At 40.7% G+C, this 13,133-nt stretch overlaps 1 protein-coding gene across 4 annotated transcripts in view; it reads right to left on the bottom strand.

Annotated features, from left to right (window-relative positions):
- The window catches only part of STAG1 (stromal antigen 1), a 453,722-nt gene extending 453,018 nt beyond the window's left edge, over nt 1–704 (bottom strand). For 3 of the 4 annotated variants that reach the window (XM_046002311.1, XM_046002310.1, XM_046002313.1), the window contains exon 1: nt 485–703. The gene's annotated coding sequence lies outside the window, so the exon portion shown is untranslated. Of the gene's footprint in view, nt 1–484 lie in introns of all 4 variants that reach the window. The other variant, XM_046002314.1, reaches the window with a different exon arrangement.
- Between the last annotated feature and the right edge of the window lie 12,429 nt (nt 705–13,133).

The following is a 13,133-nucleotide window of genomic DNA, read 5'->3' as shown; positions in this document are numbered from 1 at the left end:
ACACCGCAGAAACGCAGGGCGGCGGGCGGCGGACGGCATTCGCACTAGCCCGCCTCGGCCCGACCCCACCGGGCGCGGGCGAGTCCCGAGAGTCCGGGCGGGGGGGCGGAGGGCGGGCTTGGCGGCGGGCCCGAGCGCGCCACAAAGGCTTCCGCGCCCGTCGCTGTAGTGCCCGAGCAGGCGGGGGCAGAATTTTCGGGCCCGCGGGAGGGGTGGGGAGGAACGAGGGCTCCGGGGTGCCCGCCGCGCCCACAGGCGCCCCCCCGGCCGCCCGGACAACCAGCGACTGCCGCGCCCCGCACAGGCCCGCGCGGCCTCCCTCCCCCGCGCGGGGCCCGCGCCCGGCCCGCCCGCCCGCTCCTCGCCCGCGCTCCCTCGCTCTCGCCCGGCCTCCATCTTGGATCCGCGCTTCCAGCCCCCGCGCCGCTGCCGCCGCATTCCCCCTTTCCCGCCCCCCGCCGCCGTCGCCGCCGCCCGCACTCACCTCAGCTGCCCATCCGGGCGCCGCCGGCCGTCGACCTAGTTTCCCCCCAAAAGTCTCCGGTGTGTTATTCCCGATGTGGGGGGGTTGTTACGGGGTGGTCGCCGGGGGTTCGGGAGCGGGGGCCGCGCCTTCAACGGAGCTGCAATCCTAACCCGCCATCTGGTGGCATTTTCCACACGCCAATGGCGCCGCTGCAGACTTGGGTCCGGACCGCCCTCTGCTGGCCGCGACGCTTACTGCCTAGCTGACGGGACAGGCCTGCCCGGAAAAGGGAGGGAGCTGAGGCGCGAGCTGGGGGCCGCGGCGGGGACGCGCGCAAACGCTTTCCTGTGGGGATTGCACGCACGCGCACCAGCGGGGCGGGAAACGTGGCCGCTGCGTGGAGACTCCGCCCCCGCACGGAGCGGTAGGCTAGCTCAGCCAATCGGAATTAGCGGATACCTCTCGGTGAGGACGTTGTAGATGGTTCTTGGACCGCCCGAGGCTGGCGGAAGGACGGCCACGGTGGCGCCTGCGCGCCCCGCTAGCCGAGTTGCCGCCCGCCATTTTTGGAGCTTTCCGAGACCTGGGAGGGAGACCCGCCCCCGGCCCCTTCACGGAGGCCCCTCCCAGGTCTCCAGACTAGTGCTTCTCTGCAGCTCCGCCTGAATTGTGCCGTCCGCACCCGACGTTGGGTCGCGCGTTGCGGAAATGGGAAGGGGTAAAGGAGCCAAAGCCTTCTCCCGCCTCTCCTGGGTTTGAAGAGGGTCTCTGAGCTTAGCATTGTGTTAGCTATACTTATTGTTGACTGTTGGCAAGGCGCTTTCGCGAGTAAGGGTGAAAAGGTTTCGAGAACTGTTCAGGCCCTCCCGTGCCAATCTAGACGCTACAGTGCCTGCCCCGGGCCGATTGGCGTCGTCCCTGCCTCTGTAAAGCAGATCCACTCCTTAGTGCTGGCTTTGCATAAGGCGGCAGCATTGGCTAGTTAGTGAAAAAGGAATGTAGCTAGACCGGGAAAATACAGCCTCAGCTTTGGAATGCGATTTCTCTTCCCACAGCATAGGGCTATTTTCAGTGGCTCTGAAATGGACGCGAGAATTGACTAACGTGAGGTCGTGATCAAAATATGCCCTTGAACGTCGCCCCTTCCTACCCGCGCGTTTCGGTGACGGTGGCTCCTATCTTTTACCTGCTCACAACTTTTCAGTACAAAAGTGAATCCTTAATCTCCCGGCTCATCAACCCAATTTGTGACTAAATTCTCTGTTGCTAGAGCCAGCTCTGTTTTAATATTGCCTTAGAATCGCTCAATTCCTTTACAGTCCCCAGAGCCAATCTCCAGTAAATTACCCCAATTTCTGGTTTCTTTCCGAAAAGGGCACAAAGTGTGTGGCTGTTTGACTGGAGGAAGTCGCAACCGACCTAAACACACACACACACACACTAATCTCTGGTTGATTTCTTTGCAAAGACTGTTTACAGCTTTCCTTGTTATTAAAGGTGCCAGGCGCAATCTATATTAAAAGATAACTTCATTTAGTTTCCAGGGATCAAAGCAATGGGATTACAAATTCTCCAGTTTGATATTCTCTCCATCTTGAAGTATCTGTAGTCACATTGTGTTCCTGATCTCAAAAATTCTTACCAAATCAACCTGTTCTCTTTTTTCCAAAGCCAGTCTTCCTTGGACTGTGTAAGCCATCCCTTCTCACTTCCTTCCACCACTACTTTTGTAAGGTCTTGTATCTTCAATGTCCTTATTCACCAGCTTCTTCCTTTCTGCTTTTCAACACACCGTTACCGCTGTCTTTTTTAAAATTTCAGTGCTACTATTCTCTCCAGGTACTGTATTATCAACCTTTCTTTCACACACATTTCTGAAAAGAAGCAGTCCCCGCTTCTTTTATTCACTTTATTCCTTAGCTTAATCAGACTTCATAACAAAATGAACGTACACCTTAAGATCAACAGACTTATAATTTCCAACCATTCTCTCCTTCCTCATTTTCTTGGCATATCCAACCCCTAGCCCCTTCTTAATATCCTACTTCCCTTTATTTAAGAACAATTCCTGATTTCTACAACCTACCTGGTTTACTGGTCTTATTCCTTTGCTAGCTCCTCCTCTTCATCCCACAGTTCAACTCCTAACTGTCCTTGACCACATTCTTGCACTTTAAAAGTTTCCCAAAATTACTGTTTCTGATTTTTCCTCAGCTAGGATTCCTCATGTTCTGCTTACTTGCCAGGAAGCTCCAGCTCAAAATTTAAACATTTAAAATAATGCTTTCTTAAAATTCAGATTTCCTAATTTCTCTTAACATTGTAATCTCTATAGTAATTAAGAACAAGGACTTTGAAACAATACTGCTCTAGAAAGCTGTGTGATCTTGGACAAAAATCTCTTTGTGCCTCAGTTTCCTCAGTTATTGGAAAAAACAATGGTACCTATCTCATAGAGTCACTATGAGTATTAAATTAACAATTATATAGAAATGCCATTGGTATTATTGCCGTGTTATTTTTATCTTGCTAAGAACTTTTTAGCAATTTTTAAAAATTATCCAAGGGCACAGAGTAGTCAACTTTCTGAGTTTAGAGAAATCTAAAATTTTCTTTATTTTGCCCTCTCACTTAACTCAATAGTTAAGCTGATGTTTATAAATAATTACCTAGTGTCCTATGTTCTAAATTGTAAGGCTAGGCTTGATTCCATCATAACAAGTATAATAGCCTTCTAAAAAGTCTTTGTCTTTCATTCACCACCCTAAAAAAAAAAAAATGCACAAAAGCTTTCTGTGATTCCTATAGTTTATAAAATATAATCAAAAATACATAATGGTATGCAAGAAATGACTTGATCTTTTTCCAATTTCTGTCTCCTTCTTCACAAATTCTTCATATTAGTTGATTTAGTCTGAAAAATCATAAATACGAACAAACAATAGATACATTTAAAGTTTAGCTATTTGGTAAAATAAAGTAATGGTTATCATAATGTGTTGACTTTATTATATAATCACGCATCTGCCAGGAGCCTCTGCATTTGTGAAATTCTTAAGATTCCAAATTCTTGGCAAAGATTTTCAAATACCACAATTTTCATGAACAGCTTCAAGCCATAGGTATGAACAAAATATCAAAAGCGATATCTGAAACTAGTGTGGATAGTAGCTCAAGATTCTTAAATATTATTTAGGGTAGGGGCCCCTGGGTGGCTCAGTGGATTAAGCTTCTGACTCTCCATCTCAGCTCAGGTCTTGATCTCAGGATTGTGAGTTCAAGGCCCATGGTTACTCCACACTGGGCATGGAGCCAACTTAAAAAAAATTTTTTTTTAATTACTTAGGATAGGGAATATAGTATTGGTAGAGCAACCATTTGCTTAGTCCACATTTCTTGGTGACCTTGGTATTCTACTTCATTGCTCATTTCAAATGATCTGAAATGAGCCCTGGCCAATTTGAAGTTTAATTCTTGATTGGTTAGATGTCTAAAAAGGAAGACACATAGCCATTAGTTTTATTTCAGCTCAGCTTCTTAGCCAACCTGGTACAAAAGTAGATATTTAGTATTATATATTTAAAAATTGCATTTACAGAGTTATACATCAATGTATTGTAAGTATAATATAAATGCATTGAAGAATAAATGGTTAACATTTATTAATGAATACCATGAAGAACTTTGCCTTATAATACAAAAAGCTAGTTGGTGACTATTTATTTATTTATTTATAAAAGATCTATTTATTTATTTAAGTAACCTCTACACCCAATGTGGGCTCAAACTCATGACTCTGAGATTAAAAGTGACATGCTCTACTGGCAGCCAGCCAGGTACCCCCAGTTTATGACTATTTAGATGACAAAGTAACTTTAGAATTTGTCTTTTTCCAGTTTGGATAAACTTAGCACAAATAAGATTTCAGAATTATCCTACGGACCTTTAAGTTCTGCTTGAAATGAAAGATATTCAGCCAACTTGTTCTCATAATTATAATGATGGTGTTCCTTTCACGGAAGTCTCTTTTTATTTCAATGATTTTATGGTTTTAGACCAGTTTTAGGTACAATAAAGGAAGGTATGGAAGGAGGAAAGAATGGAGATTTCCCCTATACCCCCTGCCCACACATGCATGGCCTCCTTGCCCATTATCAATATTACTCAGCAGAATGATATATTTGCTACCAAAGATGAACCTATATTGATACATCATAATCACCCAAAGTGCATAGTTTACCTTAGGATTCACTCTTGGTGATTTGTATTCTGCTGGTTTGGACAAATGTATAATGATATATATCCAATATTATAATAACATATTAGTATTTTCATTGTCCAAAAAATCTGTGCTGTGTATACTCATCCTTCCTTCTTCCTGACCTCTGGCAACCTCTGGCAACCACTGATCTTTTTATTGCCTCCACAGTTTTGTCTTTTCCAGAATGTCATATAATTGTTATCATACAGTATGTCGCCTTTCAGATTGTCTTCTTTCACTCAATAATATGCTTTAAGCTTCCTCCGTGTCTTTTCATGACTTGATTGTTCATGGTTTTTTAGTGCTGAATAATAATCCATTGTCCGGATGTACCACAGTTTATTTATCCATTCATCTACTGAGGGATATCTCGGTTGCTTCCAGGTTTTGGAAATTATGAATAAAGCTGCTATAAGCATTCCTATGCAGGTTTTTTTCTGAACATAAGTTTTCAACTCATTTGGATAAATACCAAGGAGTGTGTGATTGCTGGATCATATGTTAAGAATATATTTAGTTTTGTAAGAAACTGCCAAATTGTCTTCCAAAGTGGCTGAACCATTTTGCATTCTAACCAGCAATGTATGAGGGTTCCTATTGCTCCACATCCTTGTCAGCATTTGGTATTGTCAGTGTTCAGGATTTTGGCCATACCGCTAGGTATGTAGTGGTATCTCATTGTTGTTTCAGTTTGCATTTCGCTGGCGACATCTTTTCCAATGCCTGTTTGCCGCTATGCATCTTCTTTGGTGAGATATCTGTTAAGGTCTTTGGCCCATTTTTTTTATTTGTGTTGTTTGTTTACTTACTGTTGCATTTTAAGAATTCTCTGTATATTTTGGAGAACAGTCCTTTATCAGATGTGTCTTTTGCGAGTATTTTTTCCCAGTCTGTGGCTCGTCTTCTTCTGACATTGCTTTTGCAAAACAGAAGTTTTTAATCTTAAGGAATTCCAGCTTATCAATTATTTCTTTCTTGGATTGTATCTTTGGTTTTCTATCTAAAAAGACATCACTACACCCAAGGTTATCTAGGTTTTCTCCTCTGTTAACATCTAGGAGTTTTATAGTTTCACATTTCACATTGAGGTCTATGATCCATGTTGACTTAATTATTTGTGAAAGATGTAAGATTGATGTCTAGACTTTTTTTTTTTTTTTTGGCCTGTGGATGTCCAGTTGTTTCAGAACCATTTATTGAAAAGACTGTCTTTTCTCTATTTTACTACCTTTGCTCCTTTGTCAAAGACCAGTTGACTATATTTATGGGAGTTTATTTCTGGACTTTATTCCATTGACCTATTTTTTCCAATATCACACTGTCTTGATTACTGTAGCTTAATGCTACATCTTGAAGTCCAGTAGCATCAGTCCTCCAACTCCGCTCTTCTCCTTTAATATTGTGCTGGCTATTCTGGGTCTTTTGTTTCTCCACATCAACTTTATTCTTTTTTTATTGAAGCATAATTAACATACAGTGTTTCAGGTATAAAATGTAATGATTCAATAATTCTATACGTTATTCAAAACTTATTAAGGAAGAGTACTCTTGATCTCCTTTATCTATTTCACCCGTGTCCCACCCTACTTCTCCATATAAACTTTATAATCAGTTTGTTGATATCCATAAAATAACTTGCTGGGATACTTATTTGAATTGCATTGAATCTATAGATCAAGTTGGGAGGAACTGACATCTTGATAATATTGCATTTTCCTATCCATGAACATAGACTTTCTCTCCATTTATGTGGTTCTTCTCTGATTGCTTTCATCAGAGTTTTGTAGTTTCTCTCATACAGATTTTTTTTTTTAAGATTTTGTTTATTGGGGCACCTGGGTGGCTCAGTGGGTTAAGCCTCTGCCTTCGGCTCGGGTCATGATCTCAGGGTCCTGGGATCGAGCCCCACATCGGGCTCTCTGCTCGGCGGGGGTCCTGCTTCCTCCTCTCTCTCTGCCTGCCTCTCTGCTTACTCGTGATCTCTCTCTGTCAAATAAATAAATCTTTAAAAAAAAAAAAGATTTTGTTTATTAGAGAAAGTGAGAGAGAGAGAACACAAGTGGTGTGCGGGGCAGTGGTAGAGGTAGACTCCCTGCTGAGCAGGAAGCCCAATGTGGGGCTCCATCCCAGGACTCCAGGATCACGATCTAAGCCAAAGGCAAATGCTTATCCAACTGAGCCACCCAAGCACACACACACCCCCATATAGATCTTATAAGAAAGACTTTTCAAAGTAACATTTTATTCATGATTCTTTCCTTCTCCAATCCTTTTACAGAGTTCTAGGTGTAGCTGTTAGATATTTAGGCCAAAGAGAGGTCTCCTGATTATGCTTTCTCACTCTTTACTTTCACTACTTTTACAAATCACATGAATATCTGTAACATAGTATTTTAGGGATCATGATCACTGTCTCACTTTACTCTCCCAAAATGAAGTATTCTTTCTTCACATCTTCACTTGGCTACAGGACATTTGCTGTTACTTGTATTGCTGGACCTTTGCAAAGATCAGAAATCATTTTCCTTTCTTTCCTACTCTTGCAATTAAGGTGTGTTACCAACTGGTGGTAATAATATGTCAGGCCTAACTATCAGATGAACCCATGGTTTTTCCATTCCTTTTTTTTTCTTTTCTTTTTTTTCTTTCTTCTTCTTTTTTTTTTCTTTTGTTGTTGTTATTGTTGTTGTTGTTGAAGTAGGTTCCACAAAAGGCATGGAGACCAACAACACGAGGCTCAAATTCACAACCCTGGGATCAAGACCTGAACTGAGATCAAGAGTCAGACACTAAACCAACTGAGCCACCCAGGCACCCTTCCCATTCCTTTTTTAATACTAGAAACACAAGTCCTTCTAAACATGAGCAATCAATTACCAATGTTGGTAATAAGAGAGACCAGAATACCTCCCATTTCAGAATCAGTAACCTGGTTGTAGGCAAAACATCATCCCCTCACAATGGAGGATCAGAACTACTCAGACACTTAAAAAAGAAATCTCATAAGCAGAGGGCTAAAACTAGTGTAAATAGGAGCCAAGGATTCTTATATATTCCTTAATGTAGAGAATAAAATATCAGTAAAATAATCAATTGCTTACTCCAATTTTCTTGGTGTTTTTAGAATTTCCACATTATTGCTTATTTTAAAAGATCTGGACTGAAGCCTGACCCACTTTAGGGAGTCATCCTCAATAGGATAGATACAAAATAAAATATTGTTTTTATATAAACAGAAAAAAAGAGCATCTATTTTTTCCAATCAAAGAAAGGCACACATGGCAATAAATAAAAAGAAACTAATTAAATTATAAAAGAACATTAGCACAAGAGAATTTATGATGAAAAGCAACAAATATATAACCCTTTCTGTTTCTAGGATCAATCCCCAAGGCCAACCTCTTTTACATGTTTTTGTTTGTTTGTGATTGCTTAAGTATTTCTAAATATGCTCATATCAGCTTTACACAGTATCTAATGACTCCTGGCTGTAAAAGGTAAGGATTATGCTAACATCCACTTCAACATTTAATAGTTACATCCATTTTAGCTTTTTTTGTTGGTTATCTTTGAAACTTTTAATAATATACTGTGAAAATCTAGATAATATTTCAACCTTAATTAGAAAGTATTTCAACCCTCCAGTTTTACTACTGCCATTCTTCTCACCTTCCACTCACCTCCCTTTAACATAATAGTCAATAAGTCTTTTCTATTCTGTCCTCTGAGTACTCAAAGTTAGCAGCAAACTTCCAAGGTAAGAAGAGTGCCAAAATCACATTTTCTTCTCCACAAAACTTCTGTCAGAACCCCTAGAAAGTCAAAGGAAAATGTGCAGAACATGAAGATCAAATGGATTCTCTTCCCTTACTATCAATTGCCCAAATATTTATGCTTCATATTTGAGTCACAAACTGCTTATATGACTTTGTTTTTCCTAGAGTTTCAGGTTGCCTTCCTCTCCCAGCTGTGTATTTTACCTAATTTTTCATGTCAAGTCTTTTCATTTTCTCTACTCCTTTACAGAGATTCTCTTTGTTCTGTTCCCTGGTATTTGTCCCTAATCATCTAATGAAACTGGGCTTCTGCCTCCCCTTAATCTAATTTTCTTTAACTCTGCTACCCACCTTTCCTTTTCTTTTGGAGCCACTTTTTCTAGAATCCATTTCTACTTTTTTGGTTTATCTTCTTGTTTTTCCGGAGATTATCCTCAATAACTACTTATAAAAGAATTGGAGGGAAACTTTTAGGGTTATTTTTTTTTTCAAGATTTATTTACTTATTTTAGGAAGAGAATGCAAGAGCAGGGGGGCAGAGGAATAAGGGGAGTAAAGGGAGAGATAGTCTGAAGCAGACTCTGTGCTGAGCACATAGCCTGCCTTGGGGGTTGATCTCATGACCCTGAGATCACAATTTGAGGTGAAACCAAGACACTGACTGTGCCACTCAGGTGCTCTACTTTCAGTTTTTTAACATTTGCAAACATTTTCATTCAGCCAGGTCTGTATACCTGATTTACTTTCCTCAGAACTCTAAAGGCATTGTCTGGTGTACTCTAGTATTCAGTGTTATTAATAAATTGGGTGGAAATGTAGTCTTATTCTTGATAAATGACTAGTTTCTTAATTCTCTCATCACCAGAAGTTCATACATGTTTAATTTACTTTATTAGCTATAAGTCATCTCTGGGTTAAGGGTGCCTGAGTGGCTTAGTTGGTTAAGCAACTGCCTTCAGCTCAGGTCATGATCCTGGAGTCCCAGCATCAAGTCCCACATTGGGCTCCCTGCTAGGTGGGGAGTCTGCTTCTCCCTCTGACCCTCTCCCCTCTCATGCTCGCATGCTCTCTCTCTCTCAAATAAATAATAAAATAAGTCATCTCTGGGTTAAAATATTTTATGAAAACAAGGGCTCCTGAGTGACTCAGTTGATTAGTGTTCAACTCTTGATTTCGATTCAGGGCTGTGAAAGCGAGCCCTGTATGGGGCTCTGAGCCGGGCATGGAGACTGCTGAAGATTCTCTCTCTCTCCATCTACCACTGCCCTCTCCCCAACTTCCCCCATGTCCATTCTCTCTCTCTAAAATATATATATAAGTATATATATATATATATATATATAATGAAAACATATTCAAATCACTTCCTATAATCTTTCAGTGCATGTTTATTATAATCAATTTATTTCTAAAAAAAGAACTTCTTAATAGAAATATTATAGGCATGAAACCAATTGAAAAATAAAAGTTATTTGCCTTTTCTTTCCCTTGACATCTTATTTCCCCTTTCCAGAGGCAGACTATTATCCATTTCCAGAAGTTTTGAACTTTCTCTTTAATCTGAATGTTATGACTTTTCTAGGGATGAAAATTTAATAGCAAGCCATCAGGATCAGAATTGCAGATTTTTTTTTTCTGAATTAATGTAAGCAATCAATGACTACAAATATCTTGTTGATAACACTTATGTAGACATTTATGGAGCTCCTGCTAGTATATATGGCAGAGAATTGATGTGATTTTTTTGTTTGTTTGTGTTTTGGGCTTTTGTTTGCTTAGGTTTGGTTTGGTTTGGTTTGGTTAGAGTTTTATTGAGGTGTGATGACACATAATAAACTACACAAATTCAAAGTGTGATTTAATGAGTTGTGACACATACATAAACCCACAGAACCATCACCACAGTCAGGGTAATAAATATATTCATCAACTACAAAGGTTGCCTCATCGCCAGCCCTTGTAATTCATCCCCTGCCCCACTCATCCATCCCGTCCCCAGGCGGCCACTGCTCTGCTTTCTGCTAGTCTGCCTTCTATCCCGACCGGTTAATTGCATTTTCTGGAACTTTATATAAATGGAATAATACCCTTCTGTACTCTTTTTGTTTTATTTTTTTACTCAGCATAATTGAGATTCAACCATGTTTTTGTGTATATCAATCATTCATTCCTTTTTAGTGCTGCTGTGGTATTGCATTGTATGATTACATGACAATTTTTTTTAAATTAATTTATTTATTTTTATTTGCTTATTTACAGCATAACAGTGTTCATTGTTTTGGCACCACACCCAGTGCTCCATGCAGTACGTGCCCTCCCTATTACCCACCACCTGCTTCCTCAACCTCCCACCCCCCCCCCCTCCTGCCGCCCCTTCATAACCCTCTGGTTGTTTTTCAGAGTCCATAGTCTCTCATGGTTCATCTCCCCTTCCAGTTTCCCTTACAATTTATCCACTATCTGCTGATGGGTATTTTATACATATTTTTTGTCTTCTAATAAAGCTGCTGAATACTCAGACACTGTGATTTTGTTTCGCTGGATTTGTCTTTAGGTGGACTATAAAAAGACTATAGAACAAGGGCCAGTAATACCTACAGGAGTCAGACAGATAACATAAGTAAGTACCGGGAAGCGGGGGAAACTCAAAATCAACAGTTTAAGCCTTACGGTGAATGACAAACTGACACTTGGCCTCCATGTTGGGAGGGGTGGAGATTATGACTTATGGGGGAGCTCAAACCCAGTTTAGACTGGTTTAGACAGGTAGCTGCTTCTCAGAGCCAACTGTTTCTTGCTATGTTGTCCAATGCTGCCAGGTTTTCTTCCCCCCCCCCCCCCCCCGCCCCACCCTTTTTCTTTTTCTTGTCTTCAGGAACAGTCACAAAACCAGATTTTATGTAAAGTTTCTTGATTTATTTTTTAAATCTTTAAAATGGCACTATTTTCTTTCCCTCCCAAGTATGGAAACAAATGCGAGAAGGTGGGTGTTTGCCTGCCAAGAAGAGAGCTCTAACCAGGAACTGAGCTGAGCAGCAGGCACCTTGATCTCAGACTTCCCAAATCGGTAAGAAATCAATTTGATCATGCCATTCACTCTATGGCATTTTGTTATAGTAGTCCAAGCTGACTAAAACAGGTAGTTATTCCTTAGCCATATTGATGTGCTGGGAAAAGCTAAGAGAGATTAATCATCAATTGAAAGTTTAAGTAAAGACTACAGTCTTGGGACACCTGGGTGGCTCAGTTTGTTATGAGGCTGCCTTCAGCTCAGGTCGTGATCCTAGGGTTCTGGGATCGAGTCCCACATCTGGCTTCTGGCTCAGCAGAGAGCTTGCTTCTCCCTCCTACTCTGCCTGCCACTCTCCCTGCTTTGTACTCTCCCTCTCTGTTAAATTAGTAAATAAAACCTTAAAACAAGTTCTTAAAAAAAAAAAGAGTACAGTCTTTTCAGTAGCATATAAAGTGGCTTTCATTTCCTATAGTGGGAGACTAAAGTAAGATAAAGAATAAACTCAGTCATAGTGGCTAAGCTACAAAGATTAAATTTCTAATCAAGACAAATATACTAAGCCAAGGTCAAGGCCCTGGTTGGGGGGAAAATGGGACTTAACACATTAGATGAGGATATTCCCAGAAGTGGCCCAAAGTTTTGTATTAAAATCTATCCCTTCCACATTGTTCTGAGATAATGCAGAGACCTCTTCCCATCAAGAGAACAAATGACCTCCCTCAAAAGATTTGCTCTTGGATGTCTACTGTTCAGTAGGCCTTAATGATGTTCAGTCTCAATGTTCTAGATAGGATAATGGAGGAAAGGAACTATACCCCAAAGGAACTGTAATATCTAGTCAGCATGAACTAAGATTGTATGTGTAGGATTGAACTTTGAGGGCACTTGATGAAAGGAAAGGAACATAAGGTGGATAACAGAGAAGCTATCAATGATGAAAAGGAAAGGAACATAAGGCGGATAACAGAGAAGTTAGATTTGGGTGCACTCTCCCAGTACTCAAGATTTAACATCATAATAAGAACCCCAGGAGACCATGTAACTTACTGTTAGGATAGTTTCTAGAAGCATGGAAAAGGTGATGGCCCAATACTAAATGAGGTTAAAATGCCAGAGTTGCCATGGGAGACAGTGGAAGAAAGAATTGAAAAGATCAGACAGTTGGTTATGCTGGAGACCATATACTATGTAAAGATGAAAAACATGCCAGATGATTCACTTACAGAAGGTCAGGAGGCTGTACCATATGTCAAGGACATAAGAAATGTACCGTTGTGAGGGGCACCTGTCTCATTAGGAGCTTCAGTGATGACTCTCTATGGGCCAGATCTTATGGTAAAGGAAGCCATTAAAGAACTGGGTTTACTGAGAGCAATAGGTAAAATATGACCCCAAAAATTATAGAGTCCAGATTATGGTGTTTAATGTTCAGAAGCCAAGTTAGACAATTATTGTAATATAAAGTCAGAGGAACAATCCGAGGGAAGTGATCTACAAAGAATTATAGATATAAATAATAGAACATGGTATCCCTAGGGGAAACATAGATGGATATCCAATGAGGTTACTACTATATCTGATGATACAGTTTGTGTGATCAAATGAATTTAAAAAAAT

Source organism: Meles meles, chromosome 4 (assembly GCF_922984935.1).
Source record: "Meles meles chromosome 4, mMelMel3.1 paternal haplotype, whole genome shotgun sequence".
NCBI classification, from domain to species: domain Eukaryota; kingdom Metazoa; phylum Chordata; class Mammalia; order Carnivora; family Mustelidae; genus Meles; species Meles meles.
Note: the sequence above shows the minus strand (reverse complement) of the source record. Positions and strands in the feature narration are given on the sequence as shown.